Raw genomic sequence first — 14662 nt, 5'->3', positions numbered from 1 at the left:
TTTACAAGTATTATATATATATATATATATATATATATATATATATATATATATATATATATATATATATATATATATATATATATATATATATATATATATATATATATATATATATATATATATATATATATATATATATATATATATATATATATATATATATATATATATATATTAATAATTTTTTTATTTCTTTTTTGGTCCTAGATTCCAAGAATGCTTATTGTAACAAATAGTGTGAAACAAGATGGTAACGAGGGAACATCCATATGTGCAATGCCCTTATCTTGGCCTTTGAGGAAACCCTCTCATTACTTCTTTTAATAGAGGGAGTCCCAAAATATTCCTGTCTATTTGAGAAAAGTCCACACCCATTTTCAGCCATTATGTTTTCCAGCTGTACCCCCACCCGCCACATCATCACTGTGTCATGCGCTCAGCGTTTTCTTTTTTTTTTTTTTTCCGCTTTTTTTTTTTCCGTCTTTTATGTATCAGTTTCCTTAATCGACTATGAAGCATAGTCGATTAGCCTTAATCGACTATGCTTCATAGTCGATTACGGAAATTCTTTAATTTGTAATTTTTTTTTTAATTTTTTTTCTTTTCCATATCAGGTATATTAATCGACTATGATGAAGCATAATCGGTTAAGAATCTGCTACAATCACAATTGCAAAAAAAAATGCAAAAATCAACAATATTTTACAAAATACAAAATCTATACAAACATTGTAATTGATTTATATAATTGAAATCAATAAATGAAAAATTCAAAAATAAAATAAAAATGGGAGTTGATTGACCTTAATCGACTACCAGAGCATAGTCGATTAACTTAATCGACTATTGAAGACGTACATAGTCGATTAAGGTTCCAGCCTGCGCGAATTGCTCTACCCGCGCCGTTATCCGCCCGATCCATCAAAAAATCATAAATCTACCTCCCCATCGTCACCACACTGCCGCCACACCACTCTTTGTCAACCATAGTGGGAGTTCGATCTCCCAGTTTCAAGAACTGAAATCCTCCATTAACGACTTTACTGCAAAACTCCATTAAAATATAACAAGCAGAAAAGAGAGAAAAGAAAACACAGAGAAGAGAGAAGATGAAGAATGTGGAAATTCATACTTTGTTCCCAATAAACTATAACCTTGTCAAAATCAACAGAAAATTCTGATAGATCTACTCACACTCATGACATATTTACAGAAATTAATTTCAAAACAAATTGGGTGTTGTGTTTTTTTCTCTTAATTTGTTACGCGATTTATTGTAAGAAAAAATAAAAATAGAAAAAAAAAGAGATATTAATGTGTATACGGCTTCAATCCTATTGATGATATGAATGACGACCTTTTCTATTTGTACAAAGAAGAAGAAGAGGAAAATGAGGAGAGAGAGAGAGAGGGAGAGTACAATAGAGAAGAAGAAGGTGAAGAAAAATGAGTGAGAGGGAGAGTGTACAGTGAAAAGAAGAATGTGAGGAAAAGGAGGAGAGAGAAAGAGAAAAAAGATGAGGAAAAAGGAGGAGAGAGAAAGAAGAAATGTACGTAGAGAAGAAAGGAAAAATGAGGTGAGAGAGTGTATTGGAAAATTAAGGATAATTTTGGAATTATGAAAATATCATTTGGGTGCATTATTAGATGAGGGGGTTTTCCCTAATTATTTTTAGGAGGAGGTGTTTCCTTAACTATTTTTCCTAGATGAGGGGGTTATTACTAATTTTCCCTTCATTTATATATATATATACATATATATATATTATAAATATGAAATATAATTGATATAACTGAAACTTTTTATATGGGCGATTAGATTGTTATTTGGGAAGAAGTACCGGAAACGGAGAGGCCAAGAAGAACCCAACTTCCTTTAATTGAGAGAAAGGAAAATTGGATTATTCGTCGCTTGCCTCGCTCGAAACCCAATCGATGGGATACGGTAATAACAAATTTTATCTTTTAATTAATTTGACTATATGATAACCGATTTAATTATATCGAAAAAAAAATCGTGACTAATTTTTCATTCTATTGATTTTTTTCACACGCCCTCCCCAACTTCTTTTTAAAAAAAATAGTTAAAAGGGGTTTTATGCTAATAAAAATCACATAGGAAATATTTTTAATATTTTTTGTTATGATTTCAGTATTACGTCCATCTGAAGACGGACATATAATTCCGATCCCTAATAGATGCACATACCTTCATTGTTCATAAACACTACGGTAACTACTTAATTAATTAATTCACCTAAATCTTTTAGAGTTTATGTACTTTGTGATAAATAATATTAATAACCTATATATATTATTATTACCGCAGACTACGACTCCTCCGTCTCGCAAAGTAAGAGGAGATAAATTGTTGAAGCGCGTACTAGTCGGTTACTACAATCTTAGTACACACCAGATATTTCGAAACGAAATCTCTTGTGTGGAAGGTGATACTAGTACTTTGATTGGCAACGGTAAGAAAAAAAGTGAAATTTATACATAATCATTTAATTTTTAATTCATTCTCTTATAAATGCTTTAAATATGATTTTTTTCGACTAATTTAGAAAAACAATTTGGGTTGTTTTATAGGGAAGAGAAAGAGAGAGGTGGAAGCACCAAGTCAAGTCAACCAAGTCAACCATCTAGTTTATAGTCTTTATGATTTTGAGCCCATTGTTTAGGGTGTTTTTGTATCGTTTTTTATTTAGTTTTGGAAAATATGTACTTTGATTTTCTATTATGTTATTATAAACTCTGAAATGTGAGGGTGTTTTTGTATTTCTTTAATTCTATATATATTTTTGAGCGAGGCGAACGACGAAATATCCAATTTTCTTTTCTCTCAATATAAGAAAGTTGGGTTGTTCTTGCCTTCTTCGATTCCGGTACTCCTTGCCATACAACAATCTAATCGCCCCATATAAAAAGTTTGAGTTATATCAATTATATTTCATATTTATAATATATATATATATATATATATATATATATATATATATAAATATATATATATATATATATATATATATATATATATATATATATCCAATGGCACTTGATATATATACAATTCAACAAATACCATATCTTTATTATCCTTCCATTACAAGTATATAAACTTTCTTTGTTTTCTGCAAATTCATACACTTAAAAGAAATGGGATGTGAACAAAATCGAAATCTTGAATCGGTTCCTGTTTATGCCGATGAGCAAGAACAATTGGAACGAGCATCGACACAAAACACATATTTAGTGCAGATGTTCGTTATGAGTTATTGCTCATGATATCAATAAAAACAGGAACTATTTCAAGATTTTGATTTTGTTCGACTGCCGTTTCTTTTAAGTGTATGAATTCGCAGAAAATAAAAACGGGTTATATATATGGTTGAAAATGAAAAGACGAAGAGAGGGTACTCGTTGAATTGTATGTTCTCTAGACTCTTGTATATATTAAGCGCCAATGTGCCGCTGTATCTATTTATTATTTATGATTTCTCATCGTTGTGTAATTTTTTCTTTCACCTAATAAAATTAATATGAAATACAATTCAAATATATATTTTTCATATTATTTTATAGTAATATATAATAAATGCAGTTGGATTTACGAGTATTGTGCATATTATCTTACGTTAATATATTTTCGAAAATCTTAGTTACTAAATTTTGTAAAAAAATTCAAAAAAAAAATGCGAATTAGCTTATTAATTGGTGTTTTTAAAGAGAGGATTTAATCATAAATAAAAAAGTTCAAAGCTAAGAAAAGAAAAATCACTTACAAGTGTTTGCTTGCGTCCGTCAAAGCCATTAGATAGAAATTACGCGCTTGAGCGTCACACCTCGCCATTAATTGAATAGCATAGATCTTGAAAAATAATGAAAAAATTATGCACACAAACAAAATGAAAACTAATTAAACGAAGCGTGCGAGTTGATCGGAAATGGGATTAAGATTGGAAGATTTATGTGGTAAAATTATCTAGCGGTGCGGTGGCGGCGGGCTGGTAGCGTTGCAGTGAGTTTTACGACTCACATTAATTTTTTTTGGTAATGTGAAAAACAAGACAAGAGCATGAAGAGAGGAGGAAATATTTAATTCATTGAAAAATAGTATGCCAAAGAAGAGTATTTATAACGATTATTGGTATTGATAAATAATATTGGTTGGCGGCGAAGAGAGATGTCGTCTATGGTTTTTTTGTCTGAACGAAGATGTTGTCTAGGGTTAGCTAATTTATTTTGTATGAAGAGAGAGGAGGAAATATATATGTTAATTTATTGAAAATATTATGCCAAAGAAGAGTATTTATAGCTATATCATTGGTATTGATAAATAATATTGGTTAGCGGCGGAGATGTCGTCTAGGGTTTTTTTTTTCCGAGCGAAGATGTCGTCTAGGATTAGCTAATTAAATAAATAAAATATTACCCAAAAAAAAATATATTTTGTAATAATAGGCTATATTGTTGACAACGAAATAGTGATTGGCGGCGGATCGAAGGTATCGTCTAGGATTAACAAATACAACTTTATACCGATTACTACCAAAACATTTATTTTGCAATATAGTTGGCTATAATTTTTACGAAGAAATAACGATTGGCAGCGGATATGTTCTCTAGGAAATGTCGTCTAGGGTTAACAAATACCCGTGAAGAAATACCCAACAAATTATATTTTGTAATAATTGGCTATGGAGGTTTACAAAGAATTAAATAGTGAATGGCGGCAGATCGGAGGTGTACGTTGTCTAGGGTTAACAAATAAAGTTATAAAGTGCTACCATAAAAATATATTTTGTAATAATTTGCTATAGAGATGTTTGCAATAAATACTGATCGGTGGCAAAAATGTCGATGTATACGAAAATATATTACGTTATTGTAATAAAATTTGCTAGTGATATTTGAATTACAGTATTCATACAACCATGATAATACAAACTCATTCCGCAAAAAAAAAATATATATAAACTTAATTTTCAAAAAATGAAATTGATTGTAAAAGAAATGAAGCAATTAATAATGCAAAAATTTAGAGGAAAAAAGAAAGAAAGAAACTTGTAAATATAATTAGAAATGTTAAAATTTGTAATTATATATAATTAGAAAATTAGTAGAGATGATTAAACTTTTTTTATCTCGAAAATATTCATACAATATAACCTGAAGAGTTTCTCTATTATTTTTTCTTTTACTACACTTGTAAATGTGGCTTCGGCTAAAAGAAATTATAATTTCAAAATTCAAATAAATGAAAACATGTTTAAATGAATTATATTGTTTTTTTTTTTGGTTGTATTAAAAAAAACGCAACCCTCTTTTCTTTGTATGTTGAAAAAAAATAAGAAAATAATATTCATTTAGATATTTACATATATAAGTTTGTATGTTGAAAAAAATAAACGTGCGATCGTTTCTCTCAAACACGACAAATTAAAAAATCAATATCCAAAGCGTTTTTTTTCATGCTACACCCGGTAATTATATTCTTAATTCTACATACGACTATAGATTCATACATACGTTTAAACACATCTATATAGGGTAAAATACACTTTTCCTCCTTGTTCTTTGGCTCGAAATCACTTTACCCCTTCTACTCTGAATTGCATCGATTTGCCCGCCTGTACTTTGGCTCGAAATCACGTTAATTTTTTTTATAATTATTTAAACTGGGAGGGGGGGGGGGGGGGTGAGTTTTTAGTAATTTTCAAACTTAGGCCAAAGTTCCAAAGGGTGTTAAAGTCAAAGGTCTGAAAACTAACGGCGAGGGCCACATTGAGACAATTTTTCAAGTACAATGGGACAAATCGATGCAATTGAGACTAGAAGGGGGTAACGTGATATCGAGCCAAAGTACAAGGGGGCAAATCGATACAATTGAGAGTAGAAGGGCGTAAAGTGATATCGAGCTAAAGTACAAGAGGGCAAATCGATGCAATTGAGGATAGAATGGGGTATAAAGTGATATCGAGCCAAAGTAGAAGGGAGAAATTGGAATTTACCCATATATATGTATGTAACTGTTTATAAGTCAAAGGAAAAAAAAAACTTTATTTTAAATGTGAAGGCCGGAGTATTTGTTGAATGATTTGAATTATATTAATTGAATACTACAAAGTCCAACTCCATTTATTATATATTACCGTAAGCACAATATGCACAGTAATTTTGAATTTGGTTCCATATTAAGTTTTTCATTTGAGGAAAAATATTTACAATATTTTGAATTCAGGAAAATCAAATTTAGTTCCATATTAAATCTGTGAAGCAGTCTTTTTCTTTTTAGTAGCGAAGTAATCCGAAGTCAACCGTATAGGGGCACTCTTGTAAAATAACTTGCAAACCACGTTAGGCTAACCATGTGTGACATGCTCGATTTAGTAACCGTTGGCGATAAAATTTGAACTTTGGGTCAATTACCATAAACTCACTTGCTACAACGCTATTTCATCCCTTGTGGGACCATAAAGCTGTCGAGTTGACTGAGTGAACTGGATTAGATATGATCGATATTTATCATGTAAAAATTACAAGATTTTGAATTTAAATATATTGAAAACACATAGATTTACTTACCATCTTCAAAAAATACCATTACAGATATATTATAAAGAGATAATCCGATGCCATTAATTACAAAATCTACATACTCGGTAAAATTTTTTATTTTTTTTTTTGATAATTAACAAAAAAAATAACTATAAATAGACACAAAAGTTCAGGGCCGGCTGATGCATATAGGCAGGTTGGGCCTTTGCCTAGGGCCCCACCTTGTTAGGGGCCCCATCAAGTAATTGTTTATTATATATAATTATTATATATATATATATATATATATATATATATATATATATATATATATATATATATATATATATATATATATATATATATATATATATATATATATATATATATATATATATATATATATATATATATATAAATATAATAAATTGAAAGGGGCTTGTGATGAATTGTGATAAAAGAAAATGGGGCCTCACTCCATTTAGTATTTCAAAGTCCACATTGGACTTATCTCATGTAGGGAAAAAAAAAAGAATAATTGATGAAACATAGCCTTTTTATATTATCTCCCTAAATTAATGACTGTAAATTTCAATACAAAGTTTTAAAACTCAAATCTCGAAATTTTCTTATTTTCTCTTGTGCCTTCTTGTTCTATGAGTTTTTTTAGTTTCTATATTTTATATTATTTGAAAACATTAATTCGAAGCTATATGTCAAATAAATTTCTAAAATGATTTTTTCTCTTTATGTTTATTGCAGGTGATTATTGGGTGAATAAAGTTTCTATTACGTTGACTTTCAGCTTGCTATTTACCATGTTCTACCATCTTTGGTCATTGCTCATAAATTTTTCATATCTTATGTTGAGTGGATAAAATATTTGTTTGGATCTAAAAATGAATAAAATAGAATAAGATAGTGAATCTCAAAGAGTTGTAGAAAAATCAATACATTTTCATCTATTAAAACACGAACAATAAATTTGAAATAAATCCCTTTTGAAAATAAAGGGCCCCATTTTTTTGTTTCGCCTAGGGCCCCCAATAACCTAGAGCCGGCCCTGCAAACGTTGGCACTTGGTATACACAAGAGTTATAAACATACAATTCAACAAATATACATCATCTCTTTATCCTTTCATTTTCACTTATATATCCCTTATTTTATTTTCTTCAAATTCAAAAAAGAAATGGCAAATCTTGAATTGGTTCCTTTTTCGGCCGACGAGCAAGAACACGTATTAAATATCGACACAAAACAAATTCTTAGTGCTTCGCTTCTGAAGCAAATCAATCAGGTGAGATATATATTTGAAAAAAATACAAGTCGTTTTTGTTTAGTTCGTCGAAAATATTAAGCTTTTAGCTTGTCAAGAGATCGATCCACTAACAATTAACCCGTTTATTATTATTATTATTATTATTATTATTATTATTATTATTATTATTATTATTATTATTATTATTATTATTATTATTATTATTATTATTATTATTATTATTATTATTATTATTATTATTATTATTATTATTATTATTATTATTATTATTATTATTATTATTATTATTATTATTATTATTATTATTATTATTATTATTATTATTATTATTATTATTATTATTATTATTATTATTATTATTATTATTATTATTTTTATTATTATTATTTTTATTATTATTATTATTATTATTTTTATTATTATTATTATTATTATTATTATTATTATTATTTTTATTATTATTATTATTATTATTATTATTATTATTATTATTATTATTATTATTATTATTATTATTATTATTATTATTATTATTATTATTATTATTATTATTATTATTATTATTATTATTATTATTATTATTATTATTATTATTATTATTATTATTATTATTATTATTATTATTATTATTATTATTATTATTATTATTATTATTATTATTATTATTATTATTATTATTATTATTATTATTATTATTATTATTATTGTTATTATTATTATTATTATTATTATTATTGTTATTATTATTATTATTATTATTATTATTATTATTATTATTATTATTATTATTATTATTATTATTATTATTATTATTATTATTATTATTATTATTATTATTATTATTATTATTATTATTATTATTATTATTATTATTATTATTATTATTATTATTATTATTATTATTATTATTATTATTATTATTATTATTATTATTATTATTATTATTATTATTATTATTATTATTATTATTATTATTATTATTATTATTATTATTATTATTATTATTATTATTATTATTATTATTATTATTATTATTATTATTATTATTATTATTATTATTATTATTATTATTATTATTATTATTATTATTTTAAATGATATCCTATTCTTTAATATAAAGTACTTTATTATTCTTAATTTCATGGGTTTTTTTTTAAATTTTCAACAGGGATATACACCGTTGTGTAAATTCATTCAACAACCTACTCCAACGCTTGGGTCTTTCGATACCGTGGATTCAACAAAAATGCTTGTAAGTAATTAGTAGTAAAATATGAAAAAAAATTGTGAGAATTAGTATGCATGACTAGTACATCAAAATTAAATAATTTATAAGTAATTATATGTAACATTAAGAATATATACACACAGAAAAAATCTTAGAAAAATATATACTAATAAGATTCTTTTTTTCTTTCCAAGAATCTCGGATCAACAAGATGGTAATAAGGGAACACTCATACCAGGAGTCCCTTCATCTTGGTGCCCACCTCAACAATCACAACCTATGAACAAGGAGGTATATATATATGGGTGAATAGCATTAAACCACCTGAACTTTTTAATTTTTTGCGGATAACCACCTGAACAATTTTTTTTTGCACGAGTTCATATGTACACAATTAATTGTGCCACTTTGCCCACTTTTGCCCGTTTCCAGGTCAAAATGACCGGTTATGAACCCATGTGCGCTGCACGTGCGAAATCCAAGGCTATTTTTGTCTTTTCCATTTAAAAATTCCTAATTCCTTTAATTTTCTCTCCATTTCTCTCTTATCTCCATTATTTTTCCTCTTCAATTAGCTAGAAATGGTGTTATTTTTTTTATGTGAAGATGGGCGATTGTTAAGGATGAAGCAGTCGCTAGAAAAATGGTGAAGTTCATCGAAGTCAGCACAATCGGAGTGTCGAAAAAGGCGCAAAACAGAGCAGCCACCATTCTTGAAATCATTTCGCTTAGCTGCTGCAAAAGTGATGACAACAAACTCGAGAATTTATTCGAATGCAGCCATAATCCAATGGCCGAAAGGTGGAAGAAACTCAGAGAAGCTATCAAGAACAACAAACTCTTTCACGTCGCCAAATTTCCGAACCTGCACTGCAATTTCGCCAAAGACTACACCAAAACATATCGCGGTAATTACTTACACGTATACATATATATTTTGCTCGTATTTATTAAAAAAATACTGATGCTTCTACGAGTTTTTCGACAGCTTTTGCGTGGATGAAATGCAACGAGAGCGAACTTTGACTGGTCATTTGTTGTAGATTCTGTAAAAAATCTTTCCATTGCTGTTAATTGATGCATACCCATCTCCGTTCTGATAAGCTCCCACGTTTAAACAACGACATTGTAGGTTGGGATTTGGGATTTGGGATTGTAGAGAGAGAGAAAGAGGGGAATTAAGGAAGATGAAACTCGAAAGGGACGACTTTTACAGGTGTTCTTTTTTCCGGTAACGTAATTTGAAATGCTCGAAAATGAAAATATTTTGCGAATGAGGGAATTCATTTCTTTCTAATTGAAGAATAAAAATAATGGAGATAAGAGAAAAATGGAGAGAAAATTAAAGGAATTAGGGATTTTTAAATGGAAAGGACAAAAATAGCCTTGGATTTCGCATATGCACATGATTCATAACCGGTCATTTTGACCTGGAAACGGGCAAAAGAGGGCAAAGTGGCACAATTAATTGAGTACAGGTGAACTCGTGCAAAAAAAAATTGTTCAGGTGGTGATCCGCAAAAACTTAAAAAGTTCAGGTGGTTTAATGCTATTTACCCTTTATATATATATATATATATATATATATATATATATGTTCTCAGTAATATCCTTTCTGTGTTTCTAAAAGATCCAACAAGATACTATTGATATATTAAGTAAGATCCTGTTCTTATATGGTATCAGAGCCATGTTAGTAATGTATGTTTTGTTCTTAACTCGTGATTTAATACATTTCAATTGATGATGAATATTTTCAAGAATCATGATACTGTTAAAAATAGTATGACCCAGGAATATGATGTTTCTGAAAATCTTGATTTATTAAATAGATGGACTATCCCAATTATTAAACCTAATATGGTTTATAAACTTTTGAAAAATTAGGGTTCAAACAAATTGTTAAAACCACTGAATCTTCTATACCTCTTCATGAATCTGAAATGGTTATTAAATTACTTAGTAAAAATGTTATTTTACCTTTTAAAAGAACTCATAAATTCTTACATATTGGTTGTGTTCAAGTTGCCTTTAGGCCACTTACTTTGGTTTATGATTAAATTATCTTTTATTCTTATGAGAATCTTTTTTGCCAGGATTGTCTAGGCCAAACTGGTCACAAAAATGACCTAACTGTTTTCTTTCTAACAGATTATCCTTACGGATCTGATTTCTTAATTTGATTTCATTACAAAGACTTAATCCTTCTTGAATACAAGTACTAACGATTTGGCCAAAAGTATAAGCCTCATATGCAATATGATCTGAGTCTTTTCTAAGGACTTTTTTGATCCTTTCAGCAAATAAGTAAGGAAGACCATCAACAAACTTGTTTTTCCAAATATCCTGATTACAGTCAGGAATATTCGTGATAGAAAAGTATCTTTGTACCATCTAAAATCGGTAAGGGTTTTACACTTCATATTTAAAAGAAGAGTTTTGGTGTTTTCAGATTTATTAGTAAATCTACCAGTAAAATGCTCGAGAATGGTAAGAACAAGAGAGTAAACCGCATTAGGTTTAGTTTCACCATCTTCAATTTTAATAGAAGAGAAAATTTCTTGTTTATTTAAATTATTTAAGTAATTATCCCACCAACCTTTAAGCTGGCCAGTAAAACCAACAGTAATAGCTTGGGCTGTTTGTAAATCATTGTTACCACTAATTCTGCAAGCAAAACTATACATAAGCATACGATGGCATTGAGTAAAAATGTGTTTATCACTACCGCCATCAATATTCCATTCATAGATGTTTTTTTCCCGAATAGGAAGTATTGAAGAAGTTTTCTTGTTCTTCATGAAGAACATCCATAGGAGTTGGTCTGTTATAATAGAATTTAGAAAGATTGGACTTATCTGCCCATCTCATTTTATTAATACTATATGTATTGTCATATTTTGTAGAGCTAGTGCCATGACCTTCTTCAAAATCACTATTTAAAGTGGAAATATTTAATTTACTGAATTTACTAGAAATGATTTTTTCAAAATCAGAAACAGAAGGTTCAATTTTGAAATTGTTTAATTCAACAGGAGACTGTATAGAAGAGGCAGTCTTAACAATGGTACTTTTATCAAGTAAATCAGACTTAGTCTGAGTCTTAGTTTGGGATAAAATTTTGTCAATTGTATCATGTAAAGATATAATTTCCTCACCTATAATCGAAAGATAAAGATTGCAAAAATTATTTTGCTCAATCATTAAATTGATATGTTTAACCGTAACTTGTAGAACATCATTTTCAATAATTTTAGAGAATGGAAGAAAATTAAAAACTCTACCATTTTTTTCAATTTGAAAAGGAACATGAGGAGGGTGGACAGATTTCTGTATTTCACCAGAGATAATTTTAAAATCTCTTTCAATAACCGAAACATGATTTATGTAAAAGGTTTTTATGAACCAAGGAACATAATAGGTAACTTCATTATGATGAGTGCAGAATTTATAAAAACTGTTAACAAAGTAATTTAAATCGGTTTTTGAAAAGGATTTAAAATACCAAATTCTAAAATCATCCCATTTGGGATTATTAAATTCATCATTAATCTGAGCTCTTATCGAAGAACCCTTTGAGAAATCAAGAAAGGTTTTAAAATCCATTTAAATCTTAAAATTACAATCCGAAATTGTTTCAGGATCAATCTCATCTTTATGAATGATGTTGTTTTCATTAATAATGATTCTTTCATAATTGTTATTTTTAAATGTATCTTCTCTATAAGCAGAAGTAGAAGCCCTAGAGGTACAAGGTAGATCTACCTCATAATCTAAACGAGAGATGAGGAGTGGCTGGATTTAGATCCGGAATAAGAAGTCGAATGTCTTCGTAAATTATTAAAACCAATATTAATGATTCCATCATTACTTTGAGTGATGTGTTGAAAGTTGCTATTAATAACAGGGATCTTTGGAATAGATTGTTCTAAAATCCAGTTTTCAGGAAAAATAATTTCTTCCCATTTAATAGATCTCCTAGTAGTAACGTTCGATTTACTAAAATTTGTTTCAATTAAGATAGTTTCATTATTATCTTTCTCAATTCTTTTACACATGGGATTAAGTTTAAATAAAGGTTTATAATATATACGATAACAAATACACATAATTTCAGTACCAGGTATGTAATTATAACCATGAGTTTTAACATTTAATGTTAATGCTTCAAGAATATTGCTATCTGATAAGGATAGGGATAAATTAGGATAGACATCAAAATAGACCGGTCCTAAAGCTAATATATATATATATATATATATATATATATATATATATATATATATATATATATATATATATATATATATATATATATATATATATATATATATATTCAACAAAAGTGAACCAAAAGAATTAATATTGATGTGGTTGAGAGTAATATTATTGTAACAAAAGTAATACTACCGTCACCATAGTAATATTATTGTGTTTATAGTACTATTACAATAGTAGACAGTAATATTATTACGTTACTCCATCAACAACACAAACAAAACAAAACAAAAATAATAATAATATTGATGTGGTTGATAGTAGTATTATTGTGTTTACAGTTAGTTTAATCGTTAACGGCAGTAATATAATTACGTTGACTTGTCAACAAATCAAACAAGAAAAATGCCAAAAAAAGAAAAACAATATTGTCGCCGACTCTGATTGTACTGTCAACGACAGTACAATTACATAAATGAACTGTCAACGACAGTACAATTACGTTAATTTACTATCAACGATAGTACAATTACTGTTAATGATAGTACAATTACTGTCAACGTTTAGCGGCGGCGGTAAAAAAACGGATAAAAATTTTAGGAAAAGAAAGATCACTAAAAAAATCAACGCCGAAAATCGATGGCGGCGGAAAAAACAGGAAAAAAAAATAAAAAAATCGAAAAAGTCAATATCAGATACAGGCTGTCAATGCCGGAAACAGACGGCGGAAAAAACAGACCAGAAAAAAAAAAGTAAATAAAAAAATAAAAAATAATCGAAAAAGGCAACGTCGGAGACCGGCGTTGGTCGCCGGTCGGAGCCGAAACCGGCGGCAAACAAATAATTTCAGGAAAAAAAAAAGATTTAAAAAAAAAGAGTCAAAATTGGATTTTTGTGGTCAAAATTGAGTTGACAATGAGGAATTGGGTGTATAGGGTTGGGGGTAATTTTGTCATGTACATTAATTTTTCCTTTATTTATAATACATAGTAAATGGATGGGCTTATTGGCGAAAGAGATATAACACCTGAATTTAGGATAATAAAGATGGTTGGTCAGTGACTTATGCACAATAACCCCATATATAAATATATAGTTACTGATTTTGGATCCGCTGTTCGATGTATAGGGGTTTGTTCTGTATAAACTTTCATACAGTAAACTATGTCGGATTACTTATCGATTGACCTCCAAATCGAAATCCTCCAAAAACTGCCGGTTAAATCAGTAATCCGCTTCACCACCGTCTGCAAATCTTGGCGGTCGATTATTACCAGCGCCGCCTTCATCGCTTCTCACCTCTCACACGCTAAAAATCAAAGCCTCCTATTTAACAGACATTCTAATGAAAGATACAAACGAGAACAGTATTATTTGTTCCTTCAAATCAC

Source organism: Erythranthe guttata, chromosome 7, assembly GCF_056151865.1.
Source record: "Erythranthe guttata isolate IM_541 chromosome 7, IM_541, whole genome shotgun sequence".
Lineage (NCBI taxonomy): Eukaryota > Viridiplantae > Streptophyta > Magnoliopsida > Lamiales > Phrymaceae > Erythranthe > Erythranthe guttata.
Note: the sequence above shows the minus strand (reverse complement) of the source record.